This window comes from Octopus bimaculoides, chromosome 5 (genome assembly GCF_046866305.1).
Source record: "Octopus bimaculoides isolate indiv1 chromosome 5, ASM4686630v1, whole genome shotgun sequence".
Classification (NCBI taxonomy): Eukaryota; Metazoa; Mollusca; class Cephalopoda; order Octopoda; family Octopodidae; genus Octopus; species Octopus bimaculoides.
In genome coordinates this window covers 42,332,027-42,359,484 of record NC_142932.1, presented here as the reverse complement: position 1 = coordinate 42,359,484, position 27,458 = coordinate 42,332,027, and the positions used below count along the sequence as shown (strand labels likewise).

At 35.6% G+C, this 27,458-nt stretch overlaps 1 protein-coding gene across 7 annotated transcripts in view; it reads right to left on the bottom strand.

The window, feature by feature from the left end:
• The window catches only part of LOC106878768 (irregular chiasm C-roughest protein), an 898,223-nt gene that overhangs the window by 469,090 nt on the left and 401,675 nt on the right, over positions 1-27,458 (bottom strand). For all 7 annotated transcript variants that reach the window (XR_016241877.1, XR_016241876.1, XM_089352175.1 and 4 more), the window contains one exon: positions 13,180-13,239. The gene's annotated coding sequence lies outside the window, so the exon portion shown is untranslated. The remainder of the gene's footprint in view (positions 1-13,179; positions 13,240-27,458) is intronic.

Sequence of the window (27,458 nt, the reverse complement as noted above, 5' to 3'; positions counted from 1 at the left end):
TTACATTCTGAGTTCAAATTCCACCGAGGTTGACTTAGCCTTTCATCTTTTTGGGGGGTGAATAAATTAAGTACCAGTTGCGTACTGGGGTTGATCTAATCAAAATTTTGGGCCTTGTGTCTAGAGTAGAAAAGAATATATATATTTAAGTCACATGGATGAAGATAATAATGAAATATATATATATATATATATATATATATATATATATATATATACACGTAATGTCACCATTGTCATTTAATGTCTGTTTTTCCATAGCTGTATGCACTTCTTGTCAGCATCCCTCAAGCATATACAGGGTGTTCAGATTAAATTTGATGATATTTTATGTCTCCTGTTTTGAGGAACAGCTTGATGTGTTGGTGAACAGTCAATGGCGTTGGAGAGCATAAAGATAAAAATTGCAGATGAGAGAAAACTCACCAACATGACAGACTGGAACCTATCTGCATTTTGGAAAAGTGTTACCCACATCATGGTGATTCACACCAGTTATTAAAATGCTGACATCATGACTGCTGTTCAATGCTCTGTATACACTGTAAAGGCTGTGCGACTTGAGATGGAGACTATGAAACCATGCATTCTGACTGTCCACACATTAGATTTCAATACCCATGTCTTTTAGAAGGACCTTAGACTCAATTCAGACAGCTATGAGAAGCTGCTGGAGATTGGGGTCCAATTCCTGGCTGGAGAGACTTGCTACTGGAAGGCCACATGTGGCAGTAAAATTCAGCTTCTTACCATTTCTCCAGAAGAAATCAGATGTGGTGCTTGGAGAATTTCTATGACTTCATCAGCCCCAATTTCTGGCCTCCTAATTCCCCCATTTGTAATCCAGTGGGTAACGACACACAGGGTACTTTTGAGAAAGACATCAACTGCTCTGGCTGCTTAGTGGGTGGTCAAGATCTTCTCAGGGACATAGTGAGGAATGCATATATTTGCCAGCTTCTGGAGTCATCTTGAAGTGATGGTAGGAGGTGAGGTTGGCTACTTTGAGCAAACTGCTGTCTACCAGTCATAATCCAGTTGATATATTTTCATTTTTTGAAATAATTTATTTTTGGAAGAGATTTTGTGTTTTCTCTGCCTTTTATGCAAACTGTCACACTTAGCCCGAACACCCTGTGCTGTGTGTGTGTATACACATATGCATATTCATAGACATATATATATATATGTATATGTGTATACACACACACACACACACAAATAGTCTAAGATACCTACATGTACATCTACAACAGTACACACAAACACAAACGTGCATATTAGAAGAAAACAACTGCTTTGCCTTCACACACACACACCCACAATTCTTGTTACTTTGTTCCATGTGTAGCACACACACACACACATACACACACACATTCCTAATAAGCTTCCTTTAGGTGAGTTGCATTTTGATTTGTATGTTTGAAAGTCGGCCAATATATATTCTTGCTGCTATATGTATATACTGTTGTTGGTGGTAATTGTGTATGTATACACACACACACACTTGCATACATATGTGCACACACACACACACGTATGTGTACTGTTGTTGTTGCTGTTATATATATATGCACACACAATGTTCTTGTTCTCAATGTTTAAGCACTCATACTTCATTCTTCTTCTTCTTCTTCTTCTTCTTCTTCTTCTTCTTCAATATCTCGTCTCTGAAACCGCATATTTCATCTCCTCCTCCCCCCTCCTTCCTTGAACACTTCTCCCTTATAATAATTTAAACTTTCTTTTATTCTTTTCTATCTTTATAGACTTCTTTACTTGTTTTTTTCTCCCCTTCCGTTTTCTGCTGAGATTCCTCCCCTCCTCCACCCGCACTCCTGCAGTTATTGACTCTTCTCTCCAAATGCAGCATTTCAATCCATCCGCTTTCCTTTTTTTCTTCTTATTCTTCTTATTGTGTTTATCTTCATCTATCCTGTTATCACACACATATCCCCACCCATACCTCCTCCTCCTCCTCCCCCTCCTTCTGCTCCTGCTCCTCCTCCCCCTCCTCCTGCTCCTGCTCCTCCTCCCCCTCCTCCTGCTCCTCCTCCTCCTGCTCCTCCTGCTCCTCCTGCTCCTCCTCCTCCTGCTCCTCCCCTCCTCCCCCTCCTCCTCCCCCCTCCTGCCCCCTCCTCCCCTCCTCCCCCTCCTCTAGATACACTACAGCACTGGATTAAACACTTCTATGTATCCTGCAGTTTTCTATCTTCTGAATTTCGAAAAGTTCGTAAACAGAGAAGGGTTAATGCAGTAAATACTAATAGCATATTGGTGCAATATGGGTGTGGAGGCGCAATGACCCAGTGGTTAGGGCAGCGGACTCGCGGTCATAGGATCGTGGTTTTAATTCCCAGACCAGACGTTGTGAGTGTTTATTGAGCGAAAACACCTAAAGCTTCACAAGGCTCCAGCAGGGGATGGTGGCAAACCCTGCTGTACTCTTTCACCAAAACTTTCTCTCACTCTTACTTCCTGTTTCTGTTGTGCCTGTATGGTTTCCTGTCATGGCAGAATTAATGGTCAAAACTATTTAAGCATTTTATCTCATCAAATTCATCCTATAGTTACGGAACTGTTTCCAGAGGGAAACGCAATCTTTCAGGATGATAATGCACCAATTAACACAACTAAAGTTGTTACTGAATGGCATGAGGAACATTCTAGAGAAGTTGAACATCTTATCTAGCCACCATAGTCTCCAGATCTCAATATTATTGAACATTTATGGTGAATTTTAGAAAAACAAGTAAGAAGTCGCTATCCTCCACCATCATCACTACAAGAACTGGAGACTGTTTTAGCTGAAGAATGGACAAAAATTCCTTTGGAAACAATTCAAACTTTGTACGAGTCCATACCTAGGAGAATTCAAGCAGTAATTACTGTCAAATGTGGTCCTACCTCATATTAAAATAAATTTGTTTGAAATTTTAAAGTGTTTCCATTATTTTGTCCAACCCCTGTATGTCATGATTATCATTGTTTAACGTCTGCTTTCCATGCTAGCATGGGTTGGACAATTTGACTGAGGCCTGGCGAACCATATGTGTGTATAATATATGTATATTGTTATATATAGACAAAATATTCTAGCAACAGACAAATTATGAGATAATAAAAATAGGAGATAACTTCATAGATATTTGTCTCACCCACATTCAATGGTAGTTAACCCAGCAGAGCGCAACAACAAACACTGTAAAAGCAATACCTGGAGCTGTAAATGTAGTTATTCATGAAAATACGTTAAGAAAATGAATTCTGAAGCAAGTAACTATAAGAGCGCTTGATAAGACTAATGTTTTAGAACCAGATTTTGTATGTGTAGTGGCAACAGAGCTACCTGCTTTAGGATTCATTTTATTAATGTGTTTTGATGAATAAATGTCTTTCCAGCTTCAGGTATTGCTATTACAGCATTTGGTTGGTAAACTTGTAATGAATTGAACGAGTCCAATAGTTATGAAGTTTCATGAAATTTTAATACTCTCTTATATGACAGTCGAGAGTAGATTTAATTTAGATAAATTTCAGTCTCTCGTTATACAATTGTAATTGACAGTAGAACTAGTAAGATTGTTTGCAAAGCCAAATTGATGGCAGAAACATAGTCTCAGGTCATTGTTTTATTTGTTTCATTCATGCTGGAGTAATATTGTTTAGGATTAATTGAACAAACTGTCCCCAGTTGTAAAGCAGTGAGAGCAGGGACCAACACAAAGGTTCACATATACAAGCAAACACAAACAAACACATGTATGCACACACACACACACACACACACACACACACACACACACACACACACACACACACACACACACACACACACACACACACACACACACACACACACACACACACGCACAGATATGACAAGTTTCTTTTTAGTTCTCAGTCTATAAAATCTACTTACTAGGTTTGGTTGACCTGAGGCTATAGTAGATGCTACATGGTGCCACAGAGATATTAAATTGCTGGATATTAGCCTATGGCTTTATATTTATATATATGTATATATATATATATATATATATATATATATATATATATATATATATATATATATATATATATATATATATATATACATACACACACATACATACACACACATGTATGCATACATGCATATACACACATGTCATACATGTGTGTATATGCATGCATGACAGATTGTGTCTTAAGAGAAATATTGGGTATACGAGGCATCAGATGTAGTGTGCAAGAGAGAGGACTGCACTGGTATAGTCATGTGATGTGTATGGATAAGGACAACTGCATCAGGAAGTGCCAATCTCAAATTATGGAGGGAACATGTGGCAGAGGTAAACCCAGGAAGATGTGGGTCAAAGTGGTGAGAAAGGGTCTTCAGATGTTGGGCCTCATAGAAGAGATGACAAGGGACCAAGACTTCTAGTGGTTTGCTGTTCTCGAGAAGAGATGTCAAACTAAATCAAATCATGGCTGTCCCTGTATGCAGGCATGTCATCTACATCCTCTCTTAGTCAAGAGATCCTAGTCTTGTGGGCTTGTGGACACTGGTGCCATGTAAAAGCACCCATGCTGGTGTCACAGTAAAAGCACCAGTGATGGTGCAATGTCAAAGTGTCTGTACTGGTACCACATCAAAGCATCCAATGCTGGTGCCATGTAAAAGTGCCCTTGGCAGTGCCATGTCTAAAGCACGCAGTGGAGCACTTCGTAAAGTGGTTGGCATTAAGAAGGGCATCCGGCTGTAGAAACCATGCCAAAACAGACAAAGTGAGCCTGGGCCACTCTCTAGCTGGCCAGCTCCTGTCAAACTGTTCAACCCATGCCAATATGGAGAACAGACATATGATGATGATGATTTTTATTTTAAAAGAATTTTAAGAATTACAACAGAACCCTGACCAGCTACTGATGAGGTGGTTGGCTGCAGGCTCAATGCTAAAATTAGACACAAATTTACTATAAAAATATTTAATTTTGACTGGAATGTCAAGGTTCCCTAAACAACTTCCCCTCCTACTCAAATTGGCTACTTCTTTCAACATTTCTACAATCCAGTAATGTATAATATAAAAGTCAAACTCTCTGATGATTTGATAGATAACTTTCAGTATGTAATTTACATTATGTAACTAATAAACACCTTTTGTTAATGAAACACATGTAAGACAGTGTAGAGTAAACTTCCAGTGATGATGAGTGTCTCCAATTACCTGAGAGGAACCAACAAGAAGAGGGTTTTCAAAAGCAACATGAGACAAGTGGGCAACAACCAATCGACTGAGATCATTGTACACAGATGCCTGTCATTAAATGGAAATCTGACTGAAATACAATGAATTCCATGACAACAACGATAACATAAACATAAAAAATCACAAGTCATGTTTGGTATTCTTGGAAATGGATCTTCCTGTGAAGAAAATAGAATTCTTTAATGTTTTTTTTTCTCTTTTCCTTTTTCTTTCTTTGCTATGTTTGATGGTTTTGCACTCAGTTGCTGTTCTCATGTTGTATTTATAACAATTTAGTCACGCAAAATAATTGTAGGTTAATTATATATATCTATTATACATATACACACACATAGAAATATACATATATATGCAAATATATATATATGTATGTGTGTGTATATATATATAGATATATGTATAGGTATGTGTGTATATATATGTATAGGTATGTATATGGGCATGTAAATACATACATGTCTGTATGTGTGTACTTATATATATATTCATATATATATATATATATATATATATATATATATATATATATATATATGTATGTATATTTGTATATATATATATATATATATATATATATATATACAAATATACATACATGCTTTTATGTGTGTATTTTATCTTTTTCTCCATGTCACTCATAAGTAAAATGTCAATAAGAAAGAAAAATTAGACAAAATCATAAACCAAAATAAAAACAAAAAGAAACAACAACAACAGCAATGAAAACAGAAGCAACAACAGAAGTGTTTGATCTTAAACTCATTAAGTTTCTACAAAAAGCAACACTTTCTTTAGAAATAATTGCCATATTTTCATGAAAATGTAACAGCAACAAATAAACAAATAATAATATCAATGATGATGATGATAATAATAATAATAATAATAATAATAATAATAATAATAACAATAACAATAATAATAATGATGATAATTTCAAATTTTGGCACAAGGCCAACAAGTTTAAGGGTGGGGATATGTCACTTACATCGACCCCAGAGTTCAACTGGTACTTATTTTATCAATCCCGCAAAGATGGAAATCGACCTCGGCAGGATCTGAACTCAGAACAAAAAGACAGGTGAAGTATTGCTAAGCATTTTACCGTGTGCACCAACAGTTTTACCAGATTTCTGTCTTGATCTATAATAATATTATCATCACACAGATACACACACACACACATGCAAATGTATGCCTGCACACACACACATATCAGGTTTCTACACAGTTTCTGTATCCCAAAGCTCATTCACACAGCATTTGTCAATGAAAGGCTACAAGGCAAGACACATGCCTAGGGTACTGCATGAGGAAATTGAACCCAAAACCATAGGGGTGTGAAATGAATCTCATCATAAACATATGACTGGGTGTATGTGATGGTGCATGGCTTCGTGATTTAGGCATTGGCCTCACCGTCAAAGAATTGTTGTTTGATTAAAGAAATGGGAATGTGTCATTGTCTCGAGCAAGACCCATTATTCCATGTTACTCCAAACTAATCAGCAGAAAAGAGCAGCACCAGCAGCTGATGAGTTAAGCCTGCAATTGGTTGGCATCACATTCCAGTGGGATCTTTGTACTAACGGTCTCTTAAATGCCATGGGAATCAGAATAAACTGCGACCCGACAGAACTGCAAGTTTGAGTAACAGAAACTGCCTATTACTTCTAAGGACCTCTCCAGACATTTGAGGGGAGGGGGTCTATTTTCTGTACATTCTTAGTGTTTATTGTATGTGCACAATAAACTTCCTGCATGACCTCAAATTCAACATGGAGGCCTACATCAAGTGCGTGGAGGAGGTAGTGCTTCCCTGGGTGGCTGCTGGAAGACCCTATGTCTGGCAACAGGACTCTGCATCAGGCCACACAGGCAGGAGAACTCAGTCATAGCTGTCAGACAATTTTTGTGACCACACCACCCCTAACGCCTGGCCACCTAACTCCCCAGATTGCAACCCCCTTGATTATTATGTGTGGGGTACAGTTGAGTGAGAGACCAACAAAACTCCTTGTAACACCAAAGATGAACTGAAGGCAAGGATTATGGCAGCATTCACCAATGTAGACAAGGAGACCGTCCAAAAGAGTTGCAGGAGATTCTGAAGTCGTCTGGAGGCTATGGCTGAAGCCAATGGCGATTTTATTGAATAAATTTACTCTTTAGTATTTCAAAATATTTCTATGTAATTTTGATAAATATATGTTAAATTGAGATGTTAGTGTTATTTTCATTTTTGTGCAATTCAGATGACAATTCATTCACCATACCCTGTATATATATATATATATAAATAAACATAATTAAGGGATCAGCAAATATTTGCTTCACCATATACCGAAGTTCAGGAATAGCAGCTAAAAAAGCTGAGAATCCCACAGATAGCATCACTTGTAACTCACAAAGGCAAAAACAAGAAGAAAAAACAATGAAAAACTAATCATTCCGGAGGTTAACAGTAGACACGTTCCTGGATTATGATTGATACTCAATTTCCTTCATCAATACTGTATTCTAGCAGTAAATTTGACTATGCTAGCAAACTGTGCAAGCATGAACGAGTAACATTCCACACCGACACAGATCTGAAAGCATAACCGAATCCACCTCGGTCAGCCAGTCTAACTGTTCTTCCCTCAAGAAATTACCGTGTGCGCGACAAGTGATACCGCAGAGAATCTGCATATACTAACAGGGAGTGAATAATTATTACAAATTAAAAGGGTAAAGGATTATCAATTTATTAATTAATAAATCAATTAACAATTAATAATTTTTATCAAGCCCATCGGTATGAAAACACCATTATTGGTGGAGAACTTATTTAAAAGCTCATATATATTTATAAACATAATTAAGGGATCAGCAAATATTTGCTTCACCATATACCGAAGTTCAGAAATATATATATATATATATATATATATATATATATATATATATATATATATATATATATATATATTTATATAAATATATGTATTTATATGTTGGCCTTCTTTCAGTTTCTATCTACCAAATCTACATACAAGGCTCTGGTTGGCCCAAGTCTATAGTAGAAGACACTTGTCCAAGGTGAAGCCATGTGGTTGGGGAGCAAGCTTCTTACCCCACAACCACGCCTGCGCCTTTAATACTAATACACTTGTACCTTAATAAATGCCAGTCTGTATAATTTGAGATGTTCTTAAGAAAGCTTTTAGTTGAATGAGGTGGGAGAGAGAGGGAGACAAATAGAGAGGGAGAAAAAGAGAGAGAGGTGGAATGTTCAGCTGATGGCAGTGATAATGGTCAGGAGAAAGAGAAATCAGGAAAGCCTTACTGATGTATAATTACATGAGCATGTGCATGCATGTGCACACACACAGCCACATTAACGATTGGTTGTTTGACATTAAAGTGGTGGCTTTATTGTAAGAGTATGAAGGGGCCTGGTTTAGTTGTCAGGAAATTTCAGCTCACATCTATAAGGGATGTTTTCTCCTTGAGCAAGACACTTTATTTCACATTGCTGCAGTCTATTCAGCTGGCAAAAGTGAGTTGTACCTGTAATTCGAGAGTGTCCAACCTTGTCACATTTTGTGCCCAGCTGTATCTCCCTCAGAACTACATTAAGGGTACATGGGTCTGTGGAGTACTCAACCACTTGCATGATAATAGCATGAGCAGGCTGTTCCATTGATCAAATCAATTGGAATCCTCATCACCATAAACAACAGAGTTAGTAGAGTTAGTGGTGTTGGTGAGTGTAGAGGTGGTAAGTGTTGTGGTAGAGGTTGGGAAGAAATCAGCTTTTATTATTTTATTATTGAGCAAAATTTGATTATTTATTAAATATGGATAGTAATAGACATTAATAGAAGAGAAAGGAGAAGGTGTAGGGAAGACATGAAGGAAGAGAAAGATTGATGGAACACCAGGATGAGCCCAGATGCAGCAGCAGGGAAGAAGGAGGAGTAAAATGAATGAGAAAGAACACATGAAATACTTACAACAATAGATGAGAGAATAAGTTCAAGGAGACAAAGTGATTATTACATCTTGGTTGTCAATAACAGCTCCAGTTAGTAAAAATGTCTTGTATTTTAAAAAAAGAATTTATAGAAAATATAGATTCAACCAAGAGATTAAAAGCAGCATAAATTAATAAAAATAGTTTTTATTCTATAACAAACTGAGAATGGTAAAATATATTTTATACTTGCCAATCAGAACCTCTGCATGGTTCTTTGACCTTATATAAATAAACGACAAATCTCCATTAAAACTTACTCTAGCATCTTGATAAAGAAAATGAGGAAAACACACAAGATAATGTAGTCTTAGTTACAGTATGTTAAAAATAGATGGGATGGTCACAGCTGGAAAGCCTTTCTTTCAGAGACTTGCTCAACCAAATTAACTCGAGGTTAAACACCACCAACAACAACTAACCAGGTAGTACTATTAAGTTAACGATGGCCTGAGATGTGAGTTGCTAAAATCTGTAGGAACCTATTTAAGATAACTTTTATGTAAATAAATACAGAAGACCAAAAATATAAAAGGAAAGAAAAAAAATCAATCAAACAAACAAACAAACTAAAAACAAAAAACAGAAATTGCTAGAATTTAATGCAGAAAGAAATATTTTTCTGATAAATATAAAAAAAAGCAGAAATAGATGGGTGGGGTTAAACTGCATCAAAAATATCACAGATAACAATTTAATGCTTCCAAATTGGCAAATTAAAAATTCTATAATTTTCACTATAGACTCTTCATGTAGAGAAATATGTTTGTGAGTGTATAAGTATGTATATGTGTGTGTGTATATATATATATATATATATATATATATATATATATATGTAGTCTTTTTCTCTGCATATATGTATATGAGCATGTATGTATATGTGTAAATATATACACGTATGTATTTATGTGTGTGTGTATTTACATCATATACTTATAATATGCATCTCCTACTTACATATAGATACAATGTATGTGTGTGTGTGTGTGCATGTGCAAAAGTGTGAACAATTAAAATAATATCTTGTGGCAGTAGAATTTGTATCTATGATAAGATTATTTATATGTGAGAGCAAAGCAAGATATTCATGTATAAAACACAACTATCTCTAACAGCCATCAAGTTGACTGTGAAACATTCAGACGGAAATAAAACAGAAAACAAACACAACACAAAAATGAACGCATAATAAAAAAAAATGATGATGATGATGAGGAAGAGGAGGAGGATGACAACGACGACAACAACAATGATGATGATGATGATGATGAGGGAAGCTTGCAATAAGGCAGCAAAGATATTCCAAATAGAATTTAGTGACATATATCTTGTGAATATCTCCTTCGACGACTAATAATATGAAATTAGAAATGTTTCTGAAGTAATGTTGATCTAACCAGGATATCTTTCAGTGGTTGCGTTCAGGTTTATATGCTGCTATTAACATGTTACTCTTTGATTGGTGCGAGGTGGAATGGCAGTCTTTGTTATCTTCATGGTTATTGCATTTATGCTGTAAAGTTGAAGACTATTCCATATAATGTGCTCATATTTATTGTAATGACATTTTATAGATAACAGGTGTAATTAAAGATTGCATGTCTACAATATGGATGTATATAAACATACACACACACACATATATATATATATACACACACACACATATTTATATATATATATGTATGTATATATATATATATATATATATATATATATATATATATATATATATGTATGTATGTTTTATGTATATGTACTCACATACACATATGTATACACTCACACACATACACACACATATCACATATTCATATACACAAACCATTCGTATATACGTACACCAATTATGTCACATATCTGTGGAGTATATTGTGCATATGAATAGCAACTGCCCCAGAATAATCAATGTATTTTCTTTCAATGCTTATTACTAAAGCAATATACAATGTTAACCACCGGAAAAAGTGAACCTGGAATAAAGATGACCAAGGAAAAAAGTGGTGTGGGACATTCCCATCAGAATTTTTACCAACTTCAAACACAAACCCAACAGTTCTTTGGGAGAAGAAAATAAAATATTCTGTCACAGAGGTTACAATATATAACATCATCATCATCATCATTCATGCTTCAAATATATGTATGAATACATATAACGAATGTACACCCACCACACACACAACTGCATGCTTGCATACAAATTTTTTTTTTTATATTATAGGAATTTATAAATTTTCAACAATTAAAAAGCCGTAGTCTCAAAGAGAGCCTTTGACTTTTTCTATCTAAAAGGGTTTCCACCTTAAAATTTACATTTTAGAGCTCTATCATCTACTTTGAGATTTACTATTCCACTATATACAGGGTTGGCCAAAAGTCACCCGGCAGTAAATCAAAATTCCATAAACACTATCTGTAATTCTGTATTGACTCAAATGAAAAAAATTGTCGCTCAGGAAGGATTTCACTTTCAACTATTTCCATAATGTTTCACATTTAAATACTTTTATTAAATTCATTCAGTTGTTAGACATTAATAAATCTTGGAATTGAATGGTTTGATTTACTGTCGGGTGACTTTTGGCCAACCCTGTATATATATATATATATATATATATATATATATATATATATATATATTCACATATATGTGTGTATGTGTGTGTGTGTGTGGGGGCATGCATACAGAAACCCGTGTACAGATGCGCACACTCACATCAATACAGACATGCATGCAAAATCATAGGAGCGAGTCCACACACCCACATATACAACTATGTACTTGCGCATACCACCCCTTCCTATTTCCCCTCCAGCAACCTGACCGATTTCCTGTTCAACATGCAGTCAGCTTCCTGTTTACTATGTTGTATTTTCCAACTAACTGTTGTCGTTGATATACCAACATAAAACCATGGCATCACATGACCTTCCTCGACCAATCACAACCCACCTTACGGTAATAACAATAAACTTCTTTCATTCAAATTCAAAATGGCTGAAGACTAGCATCACACTTGAAACTTGGAGTACCAACAAATTTGAATCAAACTATTTTGATCCATATATGTATATAAATATATATATATATATATATATATATATATATATATATATATATATATATATATATACGCATGCACATATGTATGTATATTTAGGAAATATGACATCTATGACATATATGATAGTGAATTGGTGAAATATGACTTGGAATTTACAATTTCAATTTTGAAATTTTAAACAGTGAAATTTAAATTCATGAACATGTAGTAGCAACTTAATAAAGTGAAATTTTCAGATCTTTATAAAAGATAATCAGAAGACCTGATAAAAATTGAAGGTGGTCTGTGATAGCAAAAATAGGAAAGTGAAGCAAAAGAAAAAAATAAATGGTCAAAAGATGCCAGACATTCTAAGAACTAATTTCAGGCAGAAAAAAAATGCAGCAGTCGTGTATCTATTGCTGGTTGGACAACTACTCTTCTGAGTGCACAGCTGCCATTTCAGTTTCTCAAATTAAATGCTATAATTTGTTTTCTTGCTGATTAAAGACTTTTTATGGATCTTGTTTATGATCCAGTTGCTCATTTTTGATCTCATACTGAAGTGCCAGCATATTTGTATTGAGCATAAAGAATATATCTTCAAGGTAGTTTCTTTCAGCTATATTATTAGTATTTGCTATCACCACATTTCTATTTTAATGTATATATGTTACTGAGTAGAATGTTCATTGCTGAGGAGGTTTGATAAAACTGAAACATTTCCTTTTAACATCTTTCAGTGTTTTTCGCTGATAACTAAAAACTGATTAGTTACCTTGTGTAATTATTTATCATCATTTCACCTGGAAAAAAATCAGAACAGATATGGAACAAAGTATGTAATTCTTACCTTTAAAGAATTTCCCATACTGTAAGATTCAGATGAAGGCAAAAATATAGGAATTTCTTTCTGCAAAACAAAAACAGAAAGCAAAAACTTCAAAACAATGTTGCATCGGATAAAAACAAATTGAAATGTTAAGATGAAAATAAATATCTGCTGATACAATTTTATGATAATTTTGATTAATGAAGGTGGGGGTGAGAGAGGAGAAAACTGGGGAATGAAGGAGAAACACATATACAAAAGATAAACTCATGTAATTTTCTATGCAAACTTATTTGTGGAAGGGTCACAGAGTAGAGTTCTTAAGCATGCCTTCCATCAAGTCCTATTAGAAACATCCATCTCCATCTGATCCACCTGAACTCACGGATGTTATCCAACCATTTCCTTTGTGGTCTACCCCTGGGTCTCCTGCCAATAAGTTTTACCTATAAAACTAGTCCAGCAATTCTTTCTCAAGACATTCTTACCACAGGTCTGTAATATTAAAGCTGTGCTCAAAGAAGTAGTGGCTCACTAATCTCCAGACTATGCACTCTATTGAATAAGTTTATTCGAAAGACCCTTCATAGGAACTCCATCACACCTGCTTGTATTCACTAGCATTTGGGTCATTGTATACCTTTTTGAGGCCTACAAAGCAAGCACATACCTCTTGACCATACTCTGAAGATTTCTTGAAAACCATCCAGTGTGAATATTTCATCAACTGCACTATGTCCAAGGTGACAAACCACACTGTTTGTCTGCCAACTTGCACTCAACAATATCCTTACATCTCTTCACCAAACATCCAGCATAGACTTTTACAGGGAAGGCTTAACAAGGAAATACCTCAGTTATTAGAGCAATCTTTGTCTCCCTTTCTGAAAATTGGGATTGCATTCCTAAATGCCACTGCTGAGGTACCTTTCCAGAGATCCAGGTCACCTGGCACACATGACTCAGTCAGAGAATACCTTTATTTAAAGCTTTTAACATCTCAATCTGAATTTCAACCTCTCCAGGGACCTTGCCACAATTGAGCTTTTAAATTGTTCTTGTGACCTCAGTCTCCAAGAGGTATAGTCATCACTCTCAGATGCACCTCAAGTCCATCAGAAGTTGTTGTGACCTAGTTTAGGAGATCAGCTGAGTATTCTTTCCACTTTGCAAGAATGCACCTCTCTTCAAAGAGGAGGATTTGAAACAAGTTCCTGATAGCACAGAAAAGAGGTGCTTCTTATTACAAAGTCAGCAAATGGCCTGCCAGAATACTTTATTTTTTGCTGATATAACGATGGATTCCAACTTCACTCCAATTTCCTCCCATGTTTTCATCTTGGATGCCTTTACTGAAAGTTCAAGAAGGAGGACTTATTTTCAAGCCAAGCTTTGGAAGCTTCTTCCTTCTTTGTTCAGATGATTTTTAACCCCCTGCTTGAACCAAGGGGCCCTCTTGCCACCCATCACCACACAAAGCTACTTTCATTTGCAGCATTAACTGCCAAACTGAACAGTTTCCACTCCATTTCAACATCCGTTATTTTGTTTAGGGATCCTCTGGATTTGGATGCAACAGTGTCTGCATATCTGGTCTCGAACATTTTATTGGCCAGTGCTTCTCACTTGGTTCTGTTTTGAGGATTTTCTTGGTCTTGGGTAGTCTCAGACTGAAGATAGTTAAATAGGGATCAGTCGACATCTCAGCCCATCTCTTAACACAAACATCCAGCACAGGATCAAAGAGGTCAGAGACAATATCAAGATCAATTACCGATCTGTGTCTTTGATCTCCTCTATAATGTATATTTATGGATGCCTTTGTGCTATTCATCTGCTCATCTTGCAACTAAACATCATATCTGGTGGCCATCTCACTATCCACCATCTGCAATCCATTCTCTAGCAGAGCAGCTCTACTGAGAAGGGGAGACAGGCAGAACTTGATGTTTAGGAAGAGAAGTGCTGTGAGCTGGTTACATTTCTAAGTCCAACAAATGGATTGATCCACAGTTAAATGTTTTGGAAGGAAAAACTATTTGCTGTGATGTTCCATCTCCTTATATTGCTGTTATTATATTTCTCATAAAATGAACTGCTTATAATTTACAATCATTTTAAAAATTGATGAAGAATTTTATAGAATATATATGAAATAATGAACTTGTAACATTTAAGTTTAGAAGAGGACAAAATGTTCCAACATAAAATCTTAAGATGAAGATGTTTTAATCTTATCATGCCCAAGTTAGTCAGACTTAACTCTGTCAGGCCTGAGTGACTTTGTATTAGCCACAACTAGGAAGTTTCTCTTCAAGATATAAACATCAGGCAAGAAGTTTTCTTTTTTAACAGAAGACCAATAGTAGAAAGTTTGCCCCTTCTACAACACTGATGTCCTGGAGAATGACAGGTATCAATAATACAGTGTGATACCAGTGTCATTACAGGTGAAATCATGACATAATAATCTCTGCGAATTTATTGCTCTGGATTGGTGCTTTTTTATTTGAGTTTTCCCTCCCATGCCTGCTCCCCCATAGATGAGAAGCAGAGGGGATTTCAGTGAATTTGAACTCAGAACATGCAAAACTGGAACAAATACCACAAGGTATTTTGTCTGATACCCTGCCAGTTACCCAACGAACTCATCCTATTCATTCTAGAATTGTTTACAGAATGAATTACTCAGAGGCGCCATCTGTATGAGAAGCAATCATCAAGTTAGTACTAATAAACCTAATGCAGTGAGCATTATGAAGCTAAACAGAAATAATTAAGTGACGAGATGATATTAGGTAATATAATTTTAATTAGAAAATCAAGGTTGTTTACATATTAGATTAGTCAGAGGTGCTAATTCTCCCGTTATCATTTGGTAATTATGGTGCAGTCTCTGTTTCACTGATGAAGACTAATAAGATCAAAACATGCCCTAAATTGCTTCTTGTTATGTTGAAATAATTAAAATAATCATTTCTTGCTAAGGCACAAGCTCAACAGCTTTCAGGAGAGGCAATTAGTACATTACATTGACCCCCAGTATTTGATCAACACTTTATCATGTTAACCCTGATGGGCTGAAAAGTCAAAGTTCACCTTAGTGGAATTTGAACTCAAAACTTAAAGAGCCTATGCTCTAACAATTCTGCTAAGCTGCTTCTTTGAAAAACTTGAACTAACTGAAAACTAAGATTTTCATTTGTCCAGCCATGATTTAAGAAAATGGAAAGAATTTTATCATGAACTGAGATTTGTCTTTTTTCCCTCCCTTACAACATTCTTATTTCAAGTTGGATTTTTTAGTGTTCCTTCAACTAAATACGTTAATACTGACTTAACTCCTCATATTGGCAGAATAAAAATTCCTTAGAGACAACAGGGAGCCAAAACGGAAGCACATCTGTACTAGTGATTCTCAAATGGAGTCTCATGGATTTTTAAAAAATACAATTTAAGGCTTTAGCACATCCACACTAATAACCATGCATTTTTTTTTTAAAGTTCATAATTTCTATTTTTTTTATACCCAAGTTTTCCATATTTTTTTTCTGAATTTGTAACTTGAAAGCACAGTTTTTTTCTTTAAAACAGAGATATGCATCAGTAATTTTTTTTTAGTTTGCATTGGAAGTAATGTTTTTATTTGATCTTTAATGTAACTACAAAGTTAAAAAGAAAATTGAGAACCATTCCACTACGTGGTCACTTGATCTAGAAATAGCAACCATATATCCCTCATATCACACCCTATAATATTAGAGAAGAAAAAGGCTACATTAGATAATGGGGTAAGCATACTCCTCAAAAGATAGGGTGGTCATATTTGGAGTGACCTTTGATCATAAATTTGCTTCTAACATCTCACTCACTTCACCATTTGGTTAAAATCTTTTTGTTGATATAATTAGAGAAATCAATATTTAGGTAGACACCAAACTATATGTAGTAGCAGTAGTAGTAGTAGTAGTAGTAGTAGCAGCAGCAGCACAGCAGCATTGGCAGTAGTGGTGGTAGTGGTGGGGTTGCAGCAGTAGTGGCTGTAGTAAGCTATCATCCTCAAAATTACTAAAACTGTCAGTATGAATTAGTAATTAGAGATCAGTGTACAATGCTATACTGTGCCCTGTAAGGCTGTGTGCCAAACTGTGCCCTGTATGGCTGTGTGCTATATTGAATGTCATTTTCACCTTTCGCTGACAGGCAAAACAGAGGAATATCCACCATATTTTCCCTATAGACATTATCATTACAAACAGCTGAGCCTGAAATGGCTGTCTTAACCCTTTTGTTATCATATTTCTGTTGAAAAATTGCACCTTTGTTTCAGTTCATTTTGAAAATAAAGAAGAATTCTGTAAAAAAAAGACTTATGCTGGAAGGTGGTACATAAATTGACGTGGAATTCTGATGAAGGAATTTTAATTCAGATCAATTTAGAACAAGGACTCAGTGTCATAGAAGGAAGGACAGACTCAGGTAGGTTGGTATGAAAAGGGTTAAATCAGTTGTATTTGATTGTCAGAATTCAATAATATCCAATCTAGTTTCTGATCAGTGCCCCCCCCCACCTCTTCACCATGGAACAACTGGATACTGATTTGATTGCCATGTCAAGAGGATGAGGGATGACTGAAAGCTACTAACATCCACTGAGAGAGTGCATGAAAACCACCACATCAACTGAGAGATACACTATCAAATTTTCATTTTCTGCTTATGTTAGAAAATCAATACAACTGAAATGATTGGTTATTGATTGGAAAGGTTGCATGGCAGCAAGTGGATGATGACAGAAAATTGGATTAGATAGATTAAGGGGTGGGGATAAGGGTAGGAGGGTGTGTGAGTCGTACATTTTTTTATTTATTGAATATTAGTGGGGTGGGGGTGTGGAAGGGGAGGATGGGTAGATAGAACAAAGGATCACTTAGTTTAGGTTCATATGAAGACAGAAAACAAATATTAATTGCAAGTTATGATATTGTGTAAAATTCAGAAAGGGCTCCAAGATTTAAAACTCCTTATAAAGACATTAACAGTAATAATCCTTTCTACTTTAGACATTTTTTGGGGGAAGGGTTAGGGTTAATTACATTGACCCCTGCTCTCAACTGATATATATTATACTGTATTGACCCTGAAAGGATAAAAGGTAAATTCACCCTTGACAGAATTGGAACTCAAAATGTAAAGATGGACAAAATGCTAGAATTTGAACACAGAATGTAAAGACTGAACATTTTTCCCAGCTCACCACTTTTTTATTAAAAATAATGATAATAATAATTTAGAGTTTTTGGTGGAAGGAGATGAGTCGATTACAGTGACCCAGTATTCAACTGGTACTTATTTTATTGACCCAGAAAGGACGAGAGGCAAAGTAGACCTCGGCAGAATTTGAACTCAGGATCTAAAGGACAAAATGCCACTAAGCAATTTTTTCCAGTGCACTAATGATTTTGCCAGCTTGTTGCCTTTCTAATAATAATAATAATAATAATAATAATAATAATAATAATAATAATAATAATAATAATAATAATAATAGTATTAATAATAATAATAATAATGAGTGAGGAAATGTTCAATAGTAATGCATAGAAATATTTTAACAGATCTGGCAACACCTTCAGAGAGATTTCACCAATAATATTATTGAACCTTATAAAGCAAGAATTTTGTTTTCATCCAGTTTTGTTTCTGTTAAAATTGATAATTAAACCTAACAACATTACAGCTTGAATTATTCTCAAATATTTCTGATACTTTCACATGAAATAATCAAACACTGTTTTATTGATGTTGCACACCCTATTTATTGTTTTGTTTTATTGGGTAATTGTTGAAGATAAACAAATGTTGGACAAGAATAAACTGTATTTGATTAACTGCAGGTTTCATGTGAATGAAAAAGAGAGAAAACGAATCGTTTAAAGAGATATAATGGTTAGATATCAAAGACTGGGATTACAACAGTTGACACAAAAGAGACAAGGCTAGATAGTTACGACAGATTAACCCGGTGTCACCGTGTTTCTCATGAATCAATGTTGCCCTTCTGGGTGAGTTCCTTTTTAAAATAATCAAGAATATGCAGGAATTTGGTAAAAGTAATAATGTTGTCATTATTAAGCTGGTGTTTGTTACATCACAAATTATCCATACAAAATATTACTATGGAAAGCTTTAATTTAAATATTTAAAGACGTGGGCTACTATGAAGAAGAGAGGACATTGATTGGCTCAGATGTAAAGGGGTACAGAAAGATCCTTGCCAAGAATAATATAATGAGAGAATGTTCAAAATGAAACACTTTGAGAATGAAGTGAATGATGTGATTGCAGAAGACTGAAAGCACAAATTCCACTGGGCTGGACATGTTGTAGACGACAGGGGGAGCTGTGTAGCTGCCATGTGGATCTAAGAGATTGGAAAAGGCCACTTGGAAAGCCTCCATGACAATGAGAAAATGATCTAGTCAAGCAATTTAGGTCAAGATGGATAAAAATGGCACAATAAAGACAAAATTGGAAGGGCACTGTGATTAGCAGTGTACAATAGCATCTGATGGTCTGGTTGAAATTGTGATGTATGTATATACAGCATGCACACATTCATTCACTCATTCACACACACACACACACACACACACACACACACACACACACACACACACACACATTTACATATGTATGTATTTATGAGTGTGTGTGTGTGTTTCTTGGCTTTCAAATTGAATGTGCCTTATTTGAAAACCAGGCAAGAGTTAGCAACAAGAAAAGCCTCCAACTGTAAAACAATAATTCCACAAAAGCATTTCCGTCTAACCCAGGGGTTCCCAAACTTTTTAGACCATCGACACCTTCATGGAATCCTTGACCTCTCATTGTCCCCTAGGCATATACAAGAAAATAAATAAATAATAAAAGGTAGATGTACATTTATCAGCCCCTTGAATAGTCCAATCGACCTCCAGAGGTCAATATCAACTACTTTGGAGACCCTTGGTCTAACCCATGCCAACATGGGAAAACAAATAAAGAAATGAATATGTGCAAGGACTGGTTGAACCAAATTGATGAGTGAACTGATAATGTGTTGTGGAATTTCCTCAAACTCTGGAAATGGAAAGTTCAGCAAAAGTTGGTTGAGATGTTCTGTGAATGAGTTGGAACTTTGAAATAAAATAATCAAAGAACAGCAACAGACTAAATAGAGGTGTGATCAACAACGACCACATGACTCAATGAAAATGGCTTTGCCTGGTCATTTAACCTGCTCAAAATAATTAAGAAAAAAGGAAAGTATCTACTTGGTCATTCTGCTTGCTAAAAATAGCAACCAAATCTGCTTGCATCACATTCCACAATCTTAAAGAAGGAAGGGGACATTGGCCAATGGTTACTAGATATGCATCAGTATAGTTGTGGTGGTGGTGGTGGTGGCTGTGGTATACAGTAGTGATGATAACAGTATTATAGGAGTAGTGGTGGGAGGAAGGATTTGACTTCAAGCCATCTCTAAGTAGATAGCTGTCTGAAGACATTCTAACCATGACTATCTCTATTTACCTTTGTATATCTTGGTCAACATTGTCCAAAACGTTCTTTGCATTTTAGATCATAAGATGTGATTTGAGGAAGATTAAGTTACTTCTTTTAGCAGGCTGATTGACTCCCTCATTGGCTCAGGCAGTAGTAGTAGTAGTAGTAGTGGTAGCAATGGCATGGCAACAGGAATAATGGTATCTAAGAAATAATGATGATGGTGGCGATGACGGAGAGGTGAGGTAAGCGAGGGAGCCAGAGAAACTCGTTAAAAGAAAACGAGAAATAAATTAGAAAAATAAAACTTAAATATAAAATGGATTTGATTAAGAAAGAGCTGATGTGGTCATCGTTGCCATTGGTCTAGATTAGACCATTTATTCCAGTCTATTAAAGTGGTTCTTTTATTCCAACAGATTCTGTTAATACAGCATAGTCTTTCACAAACAAACAAACAAACAAACAAAAGATAGAAAGAAAGAGAGAAAGAAAGAGGGGGAAAAAATGAAATGTGGAAGAGAGAGTTCTAGCGAGAATAACATTTTTTTCAATAGGAAATGAAATGGAGGGAGTGTTTCATTATCATTATTATTATCATTATTATTATCATTATTATTATTATTATTATAATAAAGGGTTAGTTTTGATCACTTTTCAATGAATGGAGTGAGAGAGATAGAGAGAAAGAGAGAGAGAGAGAAAGAGAGAGATAGAGAGAAAGAGAGAGAGAAAGAGAGAGAGAAAGGAGAGAGAGGGGATGAGAGCTGGAGAGTAGTTGAGAGACAGAGAAGGTGAAATAAGAAAAGAGAGATTAGGGAGAGATGGAAAGGAAGAGAGTGTAAGAGCAAGTGAGAGAGCAAGCGAGAGAGAGAGAGAGAGAGAGAGAGAGAGAGAGAGAAAGAGAGAGAGAGGGGGGAAGCGTTGTTTCCTTTGCTTTCAATGTTAATGAAAGTGTGAAAGTTAAATGTTAAGTTGGGAATCTAGATTTCAATTTAGTCAGAGAATTAATGCTGTGTCAGATGTCACAGCATTAACACGAATACTAATGTTTGGTTCAATTTTAGAAAATTAGGCACAACCAAGGAATTTTCTGTCTGAAAACTAATGCGCCTCACATTCACCAGGAGGAGCTGGGTGGGTGGCCTTTTAAATTTATCTATTTACTTTATTCATTTATTTGTTGTTATTACTATTTATTATTGTTATTATCATCATTAGCATCATTATTACTATTGTTATTATTATTTCATTTGGGGAGTGGTCGACAGGATAATAAATTATCCGAAAACTATCCGTCTTCCACTCTTTCTTTTTTTTAAAATTACTTTCCAACAACATATAAAACACTGTGTTAAACTTTTTCTTTCTAAGAATTTCACTGTTATTTGCTCAACAGAAGCACACGAGTGGGTTCTTTCACATTATTATAAAGTATTTGAAGAGAATTGCTCTCATTTCTTCTCCTCCAAGAATTTAATTTACTGTTGACTCGTGCAAAATATTGAAGGAATTAACTGCAATTGAAGATGCTTTTCTAAGTAAGTAAAATTCAGGATGCTGAGAGGAAATTAACAAAGTTTATGTTGCAGCTAAATATATTCGGAAGATCCATATTTTGATGCTTATCCAATCAGCAAAAAAAATATTGAACTCTCCGTTGATCAACATCACCAGTGTTATGATGACAATGATGATAATGATGATGATGATGGCGATGATTATGATGATGATATTGATAATTTAGGGGACATGAAAAACTACAGTTGGTAGCCATAAATTCCTTTTCTGATACTGTATGTGTGTATATGTGTGCTTTATACAACACACATATATTCACACACTCACACAAATATGTGTATATGTGTATATATATATATATATATATACACGTCATTTTGGGATTTGGTTTGCAAGATTCTTTATGTGAGTTTGTGTGCTGAAGCATATTCTGTTGTGTTTGAAACTTTAGGAAAAATAAAATAGTAAAGGAGTGGAAACTTTACCAGTGAATGTGTTAAATAACAAGGCACTTAAAGAAATCGACTCTCTCCAGACAACAATATATATATATATGTAAATATATATATATATATATATATATATATATATTGCGATATGTAGTTTACTAATGGATGGAAAAGCAACCAAACAGGCAGGAAGAACTCATAGATTATAAGGAAATTATGTCTAGTTTTTGAACCAAAATTGTTGAAGAAGATTGATTTAAAATCTCTCTCTATCTGATGACCACACAAGGAATGTATCTCTTTCACTTTCCAAACATTTCTCGAAGGGACACATTCATCATGTTGTCTTTTATGAGTTTTATAAAGGAGCGAAACCAAGTGCGGTGATAATAAGGTGTAAATGGGATGAGAGCAAGTAGGAAGTTTAGTGCAAAGGATGAGCAAAGGGAAGGTGAAGCAAAAATAGTTGATTGAGAGACAGGGGTAGGGGTTGTTACGGCAACACACCAGCATTACAGTTAAGGATTTTAGGGGACAATTCAAATGTTAGCAATACAACTGTGTTTACAAAGACACTTGGAAAAGTGCCAAAAGTTGCCAAAAATGAATCACTTTCTGTAAAGAATCACAAATAACAAATCGATTCCTGTGAAGCATTGCATCAACTTTATCCCCACATGAGGTTCTTTTAGGTGGGGGGAGTGGAGATGTTAAATGCGATCATCAGTGATTCGGTTGTGGTGACAGATGTACCTGAAAGCTGTGGTGGGTGGGGGGGTCTGGTATTTAAAGATCATGCTGCGTGTGTGATGTTATGAGCTAATGTAGTGGGTGAGGTGGGGGGAATGAAGGAGATGTCTGTAGAGATCCTTCCTTCTTTGCTGGAAACAAGTGTCAAGTTGAAGAGCAAGGATTTCACTGTGTATGTTGGAATATGCAAAGAATTATCCATTATGTTTCAATAATAACGAATCAGTCATAACTGAGGTCTTCTTTTCACTCTTCTGATATTTAAAAAAAACTTTAGGCTAAAATCAACAAAAATGCTGAAGGGGTTTTTTTGTTCAGAACATCTCTCTGACCACACAGGGAACTAAGGATGTCCTAGAGGGGAAGAATTCCTCATCCACTACATTCTTCCAAGCTTGTTACTTCTAGACATCACTTATTTCAGTGTTTAGAAAACCATTCAGATCGACATGTTATTTCAAGAGGTCAAAAACGTGCTGACCTCTTATCTTGGATCAAAACGCAAGGAATCTTATAAACTTTGCAACCCCAGATTTGCAGATGATGAAACACAGTTATCAAAATCAATCAAGAATCTATACTAATGATTAAACACATCTGCAATCATTGTTAGGTTTTCCTAAATTCATTTCAAAATTGGACAAAACTTTTGTTACAACCTGATGTAACTTTGCAAGTTGACGTACTACTTAACCCGCATCATTCCAAGTGTCTTTTAGTAAATATTCCACGGAACCTTTAGCTACGTATTGTTATTTGTTTGTTGTACAAATGTTGTTTGTGAAACTGTTTATTATTGTCTTTGTAAATTATTTTACCTCATAACAATTATCTTCATCATCGACAAAAACATTGACTTTTGCTTGAAATCTCATAGCAATCTGTTAATGGATAACTAACTTCACTGCTAATGTAATAGCAGGATATAATAATAATAATAATAATAATAATAATAATAATAATAACACATCTCCTCAACATATCACTCTCCCAAATGGAGTGACAATCAGTTTCTCTTAGAGCAATACACTTTATATGCTCTTTAACCACAGTATACCTCATCCATACTTTGTTTGTGTGTATGCATATATACATATATATATATATATATATATAAACACAAACACTCACATACATATATATATCCACACACACACATATATGAATATATATGTACATATGTATATGCACTGAGGCCCCCCCCCCCCCACTCACCCCACCAATGTCCTACACCTGTGACCTGATGGCATTACAAGTCCATTCCAAGATACAGATCCACATTCACTCACTTTACCATTCATTCACTTAATCACACATTTACGAATTAGAATCCAGGCACCACTAAAGCAGATTAATGGTTGGCACCAAACAGATCCTCCTGAGCTGTCGTCTCACCAACAAAATTACAAAACCCTGTTTCTCTGCTGAAAATTAAATTCAACAAAATGTTTCTCTTTCAGATAAGAATGATAAAACAAAAACAATAAGAAAAACACAATGCTGAGAGGTAATGTTTATCCCAACTTAAACATAGATGTTCTGTTAGAACAGATTATTCTGCAGTAGATACCACGAGAGAAACTCTCTCATATTGGCTTTTTGGTGCAGAATGCATGCTTGTTTATTAATGCCTGAGGGTATGGTAGAAGACATTTGACCCAGGTGCCACACAGTACGACAGAGCTTGTGGTTAAGAAGCAAACTTCTTTACCACACAACCTGCACCTACCTCTGTTGTCAATTGACTTGTTAGAAATAGCAGCCCAATCACCTTCATTTCAAACCCTTCCTTAAAATGAAACAGACTCATTGGAAAGTATAGATACATATTGTTTGAATAAAGGGTGAGATGGTCATGGTTAAACTACCCTATGTCCTAGGTCATCCTTCTCAAAGCTGACCCCATAAAACTAAACAATAATACACATGCTACTGAAGTGTCTCCATCTGGAGTCACACAACAACAACAACAACAACAAAAGTACTGACTGAAGCATTGTCTTTATGGCTTTCTTAATGTGAAGTCAAGTGAAACACTCTGCGAGTCTTTATGAAGTCATTTCATCTGCTTGAAAGAGTAATCAAATTCGTTCAAATCACAACCCACTATCTTCATAAAAGAAGGACACACGGGGCCAATGTAGGCCTTAGATGTACCAAAGACAAAGAAGCCATGGATGGAACTCGTTCATATGCCTGTTGGATCCTAAAGCGACCGGTGGGGGGGGGGGTCAAACAATAACACCTACAACAACAACAACAAGCAACCAACATTTATCACAGCTACTTTCATAACAGAATTTAGAAAATGGATTCCACCACACACCACCACCACCACCACCATCACCAGCATCAACATTAGCAGCAGTGCCACTGCCGCCGCCACCACCACCACCATCATTGTTTAACTAAGTGACGCTGATCTCATTTACAAAATGTGTCTACCTATTTTATATCGTTTATCAGTTAATCTCTCAAGCATTTTCCTATCTAAATGTTGTATTCGTCTTTAATGAAGCAAGGTGTTTGGAAACATTATTCTGGTCAAAGTCAGCTCAGTTGAATCTTCAATTCTGGAACTTTGAACTAACGCTTAATAACATTGAACTTTATAAACTTCTTTAAAACATCACATGGAAACATTTTGGTGTGAGCGATTTGCGGTCACACACAGGGAAGGAAGAAAAACTTCACACACACACACACACACACTTGTTTGCATTTGTGAATCTCTGCATCTGTGTGTGGGTATGGTTACTTAAAGCATAGCATGGCAACAACGTGATTGCACATACTAAAGGGAAAATTAAACGCGCGTGTGTGTGTGTGTGTGTGTGTGAGTGTGTAATGGGTGTACATGCATTATTAAGTACTCTTTACAAGGAACTAGCTGCTTCTTACAAACATAACAGAAAAATATACATAAGACTATCAAATGAGATAAGTCCAACAGTAGTTTATATATGTGGAGGTGCATGGCTCAGTGGTTAGGGCAGTGGACTTGCTCTTGTAGGTTCACAGTCCCGATTCCCAGACAGGGCGTTGTGAGTGTTTATTGAGCGAAAACACCTAAAGCTCCACGAGGCTCCAGCAGGGGGGTGGGGTGAACCCTGCTGTACTCTTTCACCACAACTTTCTCTCGCTCTTTCTTCAACTGGAACCCTTGTCGTTGTAACCGACGTTGTGCCATGTAATTCTATATATAGACAACAACATTAAATATATATTTCGTTTTGGGATTTGGTTGGCACGATTCTTTATGTAAGTTCGTGTGTTGAAGCATATTCTGTTGTGTCTGGGGAGAGTCATTCTCTTTTGGTGTCTTATAATTTAACACACTCACTGGTAAAAATTACAACAAAAATTTTAGAAAAATAAAGAAATAGGTGGAAATTTTACTGCTGAGTGTGTTAAATTATAAGGCACAAAAAGAGAATGACTCTCCCCAGACACAACAGCATATATATATATATATATATATATATATATATATATATATATATATATATAAATATATGCCAGCGCCACCTTGACTGGCTTCCATGCTGGTGGCATGTAAAAAGCACCATCCAAATGTGGCCATTATCAGCCTCCTGGCCCCTGTGCCGATGGCACATAAAAAGCACCCACTACATTGTCGGAGTGGTTGCTGTTAGGAAGGGCATCCAGCTGTAGAAACACTACCACATATAAGTGCATATATATATATATATATACACATATATATGTGTGTGTGTTTGTGTATATATATATATATATATACACACACTGAATGGACTGTAACATTTCTACATTGCTATAATGTTCATATATAGTCATTGACTGTTTATATGATCTTTCTTAGAAGACAAAGCTATTCCTTACAACTAATAATGCATCTAAAAGGCTGGCTGGCTGGGTATCTGTCTAGTCAGTTTGTAAAGTTGATAACCAAATAATTAAAAATCAATAATGAGCATCAGGAGAAATTTAGAAGCAAACCTCCAAGACGGCAGAAGAATAATGGAGAAAATTTCATGAGAAACAGGAATG